This window comes from Taudactylus pleione, unplaced genomic scaffold (assembly GCF_031769625.1).
Source record: "Taudactylus pleione unplaced genomic scaffold, aTauple2 ptg001431l, whole genome shotgun sequence".
Classification (NCBI taxonomy): Eukaryota; Metazoa; Chordata; class Amphibia; order Anura; family Myobatrachidae; genus Taudactylus; species Taudactylus pleione.
This window is the reverse complement of record NW_028285830.1, coordinates 1,452,492-1,463,181: the sequence shown is the minus strand read 5'-3', so window position 1 is coordinate 1,463,181 and position 10,690 is coordinate 1,452,492.

Below are 10,690 nucleotides of genomic sequence, written 5' to 3'. Positions count from 1 at the left end.
GTCTCAGTGTGTGCGTCTCAGTGCTTGCGTCTCAGTGTGCGTGGCTCAGTGCGTGCGGCTCAATTCGTGCGTCTCAGTGTGTGCGTCTCAGTGCGTGCGTCTCAGTGTGCGTGGCTCAGTGCGTGCGGCTCAATACGTGCGTCTCAGTGCGTGGCTCAGTGCATGCGTCTCAGTGCATGCGTCTCAGTGTGTGCGGCTCACTGTGTGCGGCTCAGTGCTTGCGTCTCAGTGCGCGCGTCTCAGTGCATGTGTCTCAGTGTGTGTGGCTCAGTGCGTGCGTCTCAGTGCGTGCATCTCAGTGCGTGCGTCTCAGAGTGTGCGGCTCAGTGCGTGCGTCTCAGTGCGTGCGTCTCAGTGTGTGGCTCAGTGCGTGCGTCTCAGTGCGTGCGTCTCAGTGCGTGCGGCTCAGTGTGTGCGGCTCACTGTGTGCGTCTCAGTGCGTGCATCTCAGTGCGTGCGTCTCAGTGTGTGCGTCTCAGTGCGTGCGGCTCACTGTGTGCGTCTCAGTGCGTGCGTCTCAGTGCGTGCGTCTCAGTGTGTGGCTCAGTGCGTGCGTCTCAGTGCGTACGTCTCAGAGTGTGCGTCTCAGTGCGTGCGTCTCAGTGTGTGGCTCAGTGCATGCGTCTCAGTGTGTGGCTCAGTGTGTGCGTCTCAGTGCGTGCGTCTCAGTGTGTGGCTCAGTGCGTGCGTCTCAGTGTGTGGCTCATTGTGTGTGGCTCAGTGCGTGCGTCTCAGTGTGTGCGTCTCAGAGTGTGTGGCTCAGTGCGTGCGTCTCAGTGTGTGCGTCTCAGAGTGTGCGTCTCAGTGCGTGCGTCTCAGTGTGTGGCTCAGTGCGTGCGTCTCAGTGTGTGGCTCATTGTGTGTGGCTCAGTGCGTGCGTCTCAGTGTGTGCGTCTCAGAGTGTGTGGCTCAGTGCGTGCATCTCAGTGTGTGCGTCTCAGTGCGTGCGTCTCAGTGTGTGGCTCAGTGCATGCGTCTCAGTGTGTGGCTCAGTGTGTTTGGCTCAATACGTGCGTCTCAGTGTGTGTGGCTCAGTGCGTGCGTCTCAGTGTGTGCGTCTCAGTGCTTGCGTCTCAGTGTGCGTGGCTCAGTGCGTGCGGCTCAATTCGTGCGTCTCAGTGTGTGCGTCTCAGTGCGTGCGTCTCAGTGTGCGTGGCTCAGTGCGTGCGGCTCAATACGTGCGTCTCAGTGCGTGGCTCAGTGCATGCGTCTCAGTGCATGCGTCTCAGTGTGTGCGGCTCACTGTGTGCGGCTCAGTGCTTGCGTCTCAGTGCGCGCGTCTCAGTGCATGTGTCTCAGTGTGTGTGGCTCAGTGCGTGCGTCTCAGTGCGTGCATCTCAGTGCGTGCGTCTCAGAGTGTGCGGCTCAGTGCGTGCGTCTCAGTGCGTGCGTCTCAGTGTGTGGCTCAGTGCGTGCGTCTCAGTGCGTGCGTCTCAGTGCGTGCGGCTCAGTGTGTGCGGCTCACTGTGTGCGTCTCAGTGCGTGCATCTCAGTGCGTGCGTCTCAGTGTGTGCGTCTCAGTGCGTGCGGCTCACTGTGTGCGTCTCAGTGTGTGCGTCTCAGTGTGTGGCTCAGTGCGTGCGTCTCAGTGCGTACGTCTCAGAGTGTGCGTCTCAGTGCGTGCGTCTCAGTGTGTGGCTCAGTGCATGCGTCTCAGTGTGTGGCTCAGTGTGTGCGTCTCAGTGCGTGCGTCTCAGTGTGTGGCTCAGTGCGTGCGTCTCAGTGTGTGGCTCATTGTGTGTGGCTCAGTGCGTGCGTCTCAGTGTGTGCGTCTCAGAGTGTGTGGCTCAGTGCGTGCGTCTCAGTGTGTGCGTCTCAGTGCGTGCGTCTCAGTGCGTGCGTCTCAGTGTGTGGCTCAGTGCGTGCGTCTCAGTGTGTGGCTCATTGTGTGTGGCTCAGTGCGTGCGTCTCAGTGTGTGCGTCTCAGAGTGTGTGGCTCAGTGCGTGCATCTCAGTGTGTGCGTCTCAGTGCGTGCGTCTCAGTGTGTGGCTCAGTGCATGCGTCTCAGTGTGTGGCTCAGTGTGTGCGTCTCAGTGCGTGCGTCTCAGTGTGTGGTTCAATGCGTGCGTCTCAGTGTGTGGCTCATTGTGTGTGGCTCAGTGCGTGCGTCTCAGTGTGTGCGTCTCAGAGTGTGTGGCTCAGTGCGTGCGTCTCAGTGTGTGCGTCTCAGTGCGTGCGTCTCAGTGCGTGCGTCTCAGTGTGTGGCTCAGTGCGTGCGTCTCAGTGTGTGGCTCATTGTGTGTGGCTCAGTGCGTGCGTCTCAGTGCGTGCGTCCCAGTGCGTGCATTTCAGTGTGTGCATCTCAGTGCGTGCGTCTCAGTGCGTGCGTGTCAGTGCGTGCGGCTCAATACGTGCGTCTCAGTGTGTGCGTCTCAGTGCGTGTGGCTCAGTGTGTTTGGCTCAATACGTGCGTCTCAGTGTGTGCGGCTCAGTGCATGCGTCTCAGTGTGTGCGGCTCAGTGTGTTTGGCTCAATACGTGCGTCTCAGTGTGTGCGTCTCAATGTGTGCGTCTCAGTGTGTGCGTCTCAGTGCGTGCGTCTCAGTGTGCGTGGCTCAGTGCGTGCGGCTCAATACGTGCGTCTCAGTGTGTGGCTCAGTGCATGCGTCTCAGTGCATGCGTCTCAGTGTGTGTGTCTCAGTGTGTGCGGCTCACTGTGTGCGGCTCAGTGCTTGCGTCTCAGTGCGCGCGTCTCAGTGCGTGCGTCTCAGTGTGTGTAGCTCTGTGCGTGCGTCTCAGTGCGTGCGTCTCAGTGCGTGCGTCTCAGTGTGTGCGGCTCAGTGCATGCGTCTCAGTGCGTGCGTCTCAGTGTGTGGCTCAGTGCGTGCGTCTCAGTGCGTGCGTCTCAGTTCGTGCGGCTCAGTGTGTGCGGCTCACTGTGTGCGTCTCAGTGCGTGCGTCTCAGTGCGTGCGTCTCAGTGTGTGGCTCAGTGCGTGCGTCTCAGTGCGTGCGTCTCAGTTCGTGCGGCTCAGTGTGTGCGGCTCACTGTGTGCGTCTCAGTGCGTGCGTCTCAGTGCGTGCGTCTCAGTGTGTGCGTCTCAGTGCGTGCGGCTCACTGTGTGCGTCTCAGTGCGTGCGTCTCAGTGCGTGCGTCTCAGTGTGTGCATCTCAGTGCGTGCGGCTCACTGTGTGCGTCTCAGTGCGTGCGTCTCAGTGCGTGCGTCTCAGTGTGTGGCTCAGTGCGTGCGTCTCAGTGCGTGCGTCTCAGTGCGTGCGGCTCTCTGTGTGTGGCTCAGTGTGTGCGTCTCAGTGTGTGCGTCTCAGAGTGTGCGTCTCAGTGCGTGCGTCTCAGTGTGTGGCTCAGTGCATGCGTCTCAGTGTGTGGCTCAGTGTGTGCGGCTCACTGTGTGCGTCTCAGTGCGTGCAACTCAGTGCGTGCGTCTCAGTGTGTGCGTCTCAGTGCGTGCGGCTCACTGTGTGCGTCTCAGTGCGTGCGTCTCAGTGCATGTGTCTCAGTGTGTGGCTCAGTGCATGCGTCTCAGTGCATGCGTCTCAGTGTGTGCGGCTCACTGTGTGCGGCTCAGTGCTTGCGTCTCAGTGCGCGCGTCTCAGTGCGTATGTCTCAGTGTGTGTGGCTCAGTGCGTGCGTCTCAGTGCGTGCGTCTCAGTGCGTGCGTCTCAGTGTGTGCGGCTCAGTGCGTGCGTCTCAGTGCGTGCGTCTCAGTGTGTGGCTCAGTGCGTGCGTCTCAGTGCGTACGTCTCAGTGCGTGCGGCTCAGTGTGTGCGGCTCACTGTGTGCGTCTCAGTGCGTGCGTCTCAGTGCGTGCGTCTCAGTGTGTGCGTCTCAGTGCGTGCGGCTCACTGTGTGCGTCTCAGTGCGTGCGTCTCAGTGCGTGCGTCTCAGTGTGTGGCTCAGTGCGTGCGTCTCAGTGCGTACGTCTCAGTGCGTGCGGCTCAGTGTGTGTGGCTCAGTGTGTGCGTCTCAGTGTGTGCGTCTCAGAGTGTGCGTCTCAGTGCGTGCGTCTCAGTGTGTGGCTCAGTGCATGCGTCTCAGTGTGTGGCTCAGTGTGTGCATCTCAGTGCGTGCGTCTCAGTGTGTGGCTCAGTGCGTGCGTCTCAGTGTGTGGCTCATTGTGTGTGGCTCAGTGCGTGCGTCTCAGTGTGTGCGTCTCAGAGTGTGTGGCTCAGTGCGTGCATCTCAGTGTGTGCGTCTCAGTGCGTGCGTCTCAGTGCGTGCGTCTCAGTGTGTGGCTCAGTGCGTGCATCTCAGTGTGTGGCTCATTGTGTGTGGCTCAGTGCATGCGTCTCAGTGCGTGCGTCCCAGTGCGTGCATTTCAGTGTGTGCATCTCAGTGCATGCGTCTCAGTGTGTGCGTCTCAGTGCGTGCGTCTCAGTGCGTGCGGCTCAATACGTGCGTCTCAGTGTGTGCGTCTCAGTGCGTGTGGCTCAGTGTGTTTGGCTCAATACGTGCGTCTCAGTGTGTGCGGCTCAGTGCATGCGTCTCAGTGTGTGCGGCTCAGTGTGTTTGGCTCAATACGTGCGTCTCAGTGTGTGCGTCTCAGTGTGTGCGTCTCAGTGTGTGCGTCTCAGTGCTTGCGTCTCAGTGTGCGTGGCTCAGTGCGTGCGGCTCAATACGTGCGTCTCAGTGTGTGGCTCAGTGCATGCGTCTCAGTGCATGCGTCTCAGTGTGTGTGTCTCAGTGTGTGCGGCTCACTGTGTGCGGCTCAGTGCTTGCGTCTCAGTGCGCGCGTCTCAGTGCGTCTGTCTCAGTGTGTGTGGCTCAGTGCGTGCGTCTCAGTGCGTGCGTCTCAGTGCGTGCGGCTCAGTGCGTGCGGCTCAGTGCGTGTGTCTCAGTGCGTGCGTCTCAGTGCGTGTGGCTCAGTGCGTGCGTCTCAGTGCGTACGTCTCAGTGCGTGCGGCTCAGTGCGTGCGGCTCACTGTGTGCGGCTCAGTGCGTGCGTCTCAGTGCGTGCGTCTCAGTGCATGCGTCTCAGTGTGTGCGGCTCACTGTGTGCGGCTCAGTGCTTGCGTCTCAGTGCGCGCGTCTCAGTGCGCGCGTCTCAGTGCGTGTGTCTCAGTGTGTGTGGCTCAGTGCGTGCGTCTCAGTGAGTGCGTCTCAGTGCGTGCGTCTCAGTGTGTGCGGCTCAGTACGTGCGTCTCAGTGCGTGCGTCTCAGTGTGTGGCTCAGTGCGTGCATCTCAGTGCGTACGTCTCAGTGCGTGCGGCTCAGTGTGTGCGGCTCACTGTGTGCGTCTCAGTGCGTGCGTCTCAGAGCGTGCGTCTCAGTGTGTGCGTCTCAGTGCGTGCGGCTCACTGTGTGCGTCTCAGTGCGTGCGTCTCAGTGCGTGCGTCTCAGTGTGTGGCTCAGTGCGTGCGTCTCAGTGCGTACATCTCAGTGCGTGCGGCTCAGTGCATACGTCTCAGTGCGTGCGGCTCAGTGTGTGTGGCTCAGTGTGTGCGTCTCAGTGTGTGCGTCTCAGAGTGTGCGTCTCAGTGCGTGCGTCTCAGTGTGTGGCTCAGTGCATGCGTCTCAGTGTGTGGCTCAGTGCATGCGTCTCAGTGCATGCGTCTCAGTGTGTGGCTCAGTGCGTGCGTCTCAGTGTGTGGCTCATTGTGTGTGGCTCAGTGCGTGCGTCTCAGTGTGTGCGTCTCAGAGTGTGTGGCTCAGTGCGTGCGTCTCAGTGTGTGCGACTCAGTGCGTGCGTCTCAGTGCGTGCGTCTCAGTGTGTGGCTCAGTGCGTGCGCCTCAGTGTGTGGCTCATTGTGTGTGGCTCAGTGCGTGCGTCTCAGTGCGTGCGTCCCAGTGCGTGCATTTCAGTGTGTGCGTCTCAGTGCATGCGTCTCAGTGTGTGCGTCTCAGTGCGTGCGTCTCAGTGCGTGCGTCTCAGTGCGTGCGGCTCAATACGTGCGTCTCAGTGTGTGCGTCTCAGTGCGTGTGGCTCAGTGTGTTTGGCTCAATACGTGCGTCTCAGTGTGTGCGGCTCAGTGCATGCGTCTCAGTGTGTGCGGCTCAGTGTGTTTGGCTCAATACGTGCGTCTCAGTGTGTGCGTCTCAGTGTGTGCGTCTCAGTGTGTGTGTCTCAGTGCGTGCGTCTCAGTGTGCGTGGCTCAGTGCATGCAGCTCAATACGTGCGTCTCAGTGTGTGGCTCAGTGCATGCGTCTCAGTGCATGCGTCTCAGTGTGTGTGTCTCAGTGTGTGCGGCTCACTGTGTGCGGCTCAGTGCTTGCGTCTCAGTGCGCGCGTCTCAGTGCGTGCTTCTCAGTGTGTGTAGCTCAGTGCGTGCGTCTCAGTGCGTGCGTCTCAGTGCGTGCGTCTCAGTGCGTGCGTCTCAGTGTGTGCGGCTCAGTGCATGCGTCTCAGTGCGTGCGTCTCAGTGTGTGGCTCAGTGCGTGCGTCTCAGTGCGTGCGTCTCAGTTCGTGCGGCTCACTGTGTGCATCTCAGTGCGTGCGTCTCAGTGCGTGCGTCTCAGTGTGTGCATCTCAGTGCGTGCGGCTCACTGTGTGCGTCTCAGTGAGTGCGTCTCAGTGCGTGCGTCTCAGTGTGTGGCTCAGTGCGTGCGTCTCAGTGCGTGCGTCTCAGTGTGTGCGGCTCAGAGTGTGCGTCTCAGTGCGTGCGTCTCAGTGTGTGGCTCAGTGCATGCGTCTCAGTGTGTGGCTCAGTGTGTGCGACTCAGTGCGTGCGTCTCAGTGCGTGCGTCTCAGTGTGTGGCTCAGTGCGTGCGTCTCAGTGTGTGTGGCTCATTGTGTGTGGCTCAGTGCATGCGTCTCAGTGTGTGTGGCTCAGTGCGTGCGTCTCAGTGTGTGCGTCTCAAAGTGTGTGGCTCAGTGCGTGCGTCTCAGTGCGTGCGTCCCAGTGCGTGCGTTTCAGTGGGTGCATCTCATTGTGTGGCTCAGTGCATGCGGTTCAGTGCGTGCGTCTCAGTGCGTGCGTCTCAGTCCGTGCGTCTCAGTGCATGCGTCTCAGTGTGTGCGTCTCAGTGCGTGCGTCTCAGTGCGTGCGTCTCAGTGCGTGCGTCTCAGTGCGTGCGGCTCAGTGCGTGCGGCTCAGTGTGTGTGGCTCAGTGTGTTTGGCTCAGTGCGTGCGTGCGGCTCAGTGCGTGTGGCTCAGTGCATGCAGCTCAGTGTGCGTCTTAGTGCGTGCGTCTCAGTGTGTGTGGCTCAGTGCCTGCGGCTCAGTGTGCGTCTCAGTGCGTGCGTCTCAGTGTGAGTGGCTCAGTGTGTTTGGCTCAGTGCGTGCTTGCGGCTCTGTGCGTGCGTCTCAGTGCGTGCGTCTCAGTGTGAGTGGCTCAGTGTGTTTGGCTCAGTGCGTGCTTGCGGCTCAGTGCGTGCGTCTCAGTGTGTGGCTCATTGTGTGTGGCTCAGTGCGTGCGTCTCAGTGCGTGCATCCCAGTGCGTGCATTTCAGTGTGTGCGTCTCAGTGCATGCGTCTCAGTGTGTGCGTCTCAGTGCGTGCGTCTCAGTGCGTGCGTCTCAGTGCGTGCGGCTCAATACGTGCGTCTCAGTGTGTGCGTCTCAGTGTGTGCGTCTCAGTGCGTGTGGCTCAGTGTGTTTGGCTCAATACGTGCGTCTCAGTGTGTGCGGCTCAGTGCATGCGTCTCAGTGTGTGCGGCTCAGTGTGTTTGGCTCAATACGTGCGTCTCAGTGTGTGCGTCTCAGTGTGTGCGTCTCAGTGCGTGCGTCTCAGTGTGCGTGGCTCAGTGCGTGCGGCTCAATACGTGCGTCTCAGTGTGTGGCTCAGTGCATGCGTCTCAGTGCATGCGTCTCAGTGTGTGTGTCTCAGTGTGTGCGGCTCACTGTGTGCGGCTCAGTGCTTGCGTCTCAGTGCGCGCGTCTCAGTGCGTGCGTCTCAGTCTGTGTAGCTCAGTGCGTGCGTCTCAGTGCGTGCGTCTCAGTGCGTGCGTCTCAGTGTGTGCGTCTCAGTGTGTGCAGCTCAGTGCATGCGTCTCAGTGCGTGCGTCTCAGTGTGTGGCTCAGTGTGTGCGTCTCAGTGCGTGCGTCTCAGTTCGTGCGGCTCAGTGTGTGCGGCTCACTGTGTGCGTCTCAGTGTATGCGTCTCAGTGCGTGCGTCTCAGTGTGTGCGTCTCAGTGCGTGCGGCTCACTGTGTGCGTCTCAGTGCGTGCGTCTCAGTGCGTGCGTCTCAGTGTGTGGCTCAGTGCGTGCGTCTCAGTGCGTGCGTCTCAGTGTGTGCGGCTCAGTGTGTGTGGCTCAGTGTGTGCGTCTCAGTGTGTGCGTCTCAGAGTGTGCGTCTCAGTGCGTGCGTCTCAGTGTGTGGCTCAGTGCATGCGTCTCAGTGTGTGGCTCAGTGTGTGCGACTCAGTGCGTGCGTCTCAGTGCGTGCGCCTCAGTGTGTGGCTCAGTGCGTGCATCTCAGTGTGTGTGGCTCATTGTGTGTGGCTCAGTGCATGCGTCTCAGTGTGTGTGGCTCAGTGCGTGCGTCTCAGTGTGTGCGTCTCAGAGTGTGTGGCTCAGTGCGTGCGTCTCAGTGCGTGCGTCCCAGTGCGTGCGTTTCAGTGCGTGCATCTCATTGTGTGGCTCAGTGCCTGCGGTTCAGTGCGTGCGTCTCAGTGCGTGCGTCTCAGTGCGTGCGTCTCAGTGCATGCGTCTCAGTGTGTGCGTCTCAGTGCGTGCGTCTCAGTGCGTGCGGCTCAGTGTGTGTGGCTCAGTGTGTTTGGCTCAGTGCGTGCGTGCGGCTCAGTGCGTGTGGCTCAGTGCATGCAGCTCAGTGTGCGTCTTAGTGCGTGCGTCTCAGTGTGTGTGGCTTAGTGCGTGCGGCTCAGTGTGCGTCTCAGTGCGTGCGTCTCAGTGTGAGTGGCTCAGTGTGTTTGGCTCAGTGCGTGCTTGCGGCTCTGTGCGTGCGTCACAGTGTGTGCGTCTCAGTGTGTGTGGCTCAGTGCGTGCGTCTCAGTGTGTGCGTCTCAGTGTGTGCGTCTCAGAGCGTGTGGCTCAGTGCATGCGGCTCAGTGTGTGCGTCTCAGTGCGTGCGTCTCAGAGAGTGTGGCTCAGTGCGTGCGTCTCAGTGCGTGTGGCTCAGTGTGTGCGGCTCAGTGTGTGCGGCTCAGTGCGTGGCCCAGTGTGTGCATCTCAGTGCGTGTGGCTCAGTGTGTTTGGCTCAATACGTGCGTCTCAGTGTGTGTGGCTCAGTGCGTGCGTCTCAGTGTGTGCGTCTCAGTGCGTGCCTCTCAGTGTGCGTGGCTCAGTGCGTGCGGCTCAATACGTGCGTCTCAGTGTGTGGCTCAGTGCATGCGTCTCAGTGCATGCGTCTCAGTGTGTGCGGCTCACTGTGTGCGGCTCAGTGCTTGCGTCTCAGTGCGTGTGTCTCAGTGTGTGCGTCTCAGTGCGTGCGTCTCAGTGCGTGCGTCTCAGTGTGTGTGGCTCAGTGTGTTTGGCTCAGTGCGTGCGGCTCACTGTGTGCGGCTCAGTGTGTGCGTCTCAGTGCGTGTGGCTCAGTGTGTGCGGCTCAGTGTGTGCGTCTCAGTGCGTGGCTCAGTGTGTGCATCTCAGTGCGTGCGGCTCAGTGTGTGCGGCTCAGTGCTTGCGTCTTAGTGCGCGCGTCTCAGTGCGTGCGGCTTAGTGTGCGGCTCAGTGCGTGCGTCTCAGTGTGTGCGTCTCAGTGCGTGCGTCTCAGTGCGTGCGTCTCAGTGTGTGCGGCTCAGTGCGTGCGTCTCAGTGCGTGCGTCTCAGTGTGTGGCTCAGTGCGTGCGTCTCAGTGCGTGCGTCTCAGTGCGTGCGGCTCAGTGTGTGCGGCTCACTGTGTGCGTCTCAGTGCGTGCGTCTCAGTGCGTGCGTCTCAGTGTGTGCGTCTCAGTGCGTGCGGCTCACTGTGTGCGTCTCAGTGCGTGCGTCTCAGTGCGTGCGTCTCAGTGTGTGGCTCAGTGCGTGCGTCTCAGTGCGTGCGTCTCAGTGCGTGCGGCTCAGTGTGTGTGGTTCAGTGTGTGCGTCTCAGTGTGTGCGTCTCAGAGTGTGCGTCTCAGTGCGTGCGTCTCAGTGTGTGGCTCAGTGCATGCGTCTCAGTGTGTGGCTCAGTGTGTGCATCTCAGTGCGTGCGTCTCAGTGCGTGCGTCTCAGTGTGTGGCTCAGTGCGTGCGTCTCAGTGTGTGTGGCTCATTGTGTGTGGCTCAGTGCATGCGTCTTAGTGTGTGTGGCTCAGTGCGTGCGCCTCAGTGTGTGCGTCTCAGTGTGTGTGGCTCAGTGCGTGCGTCTCAGTGCGTGCGTCCCAGTGCGTGCGTTTCAGTGCGTGCATCTCATTGTGTGGCTCAGTGCCTGCGGTTCAGTGCGTGCGTCTCAGTGCGTGCGTCTCAGTGCGTGCGTCTCAGAGTGTGTGGCTCAGTGCGTGCGTCTCAGTGTGTGTGGCTCAGTGCGTGCGGCTCAGTGTGCGTCTCAGTGCGTGCGGCTCAGTGTGTTTGGCTCAGTGCATGCGTCTCAGTGTGTGCGTCTCAGTGTGTGCGGCTCAGTGTGTGCGGCTCAGTGTGTGCGGCTCAGTGCTTGCGGCTCAGTGTGTGTGGCTCAGTGCATGTGTGCGGCTAAGTGTGTGGCTCAGTGCGTGCTGCTCAGTGTGTGCGTCTCAGTGTGTGTGGCTCAGTGTGTTTGGCTCAGTGCGTGCGTCTCAGTGCGTGCGTCTCAGAGTGTGTGGCTCAGTGCGTGCGTCTCAGTGTGTGTGGCTCAGTGCGTGCGGCTCAGTGTGTGTGGCTCAGTGCGTGCATGCGGCTCAGTGTGTCGCTCAATGTGTGCGTCTCAGTGCGTGCTGCT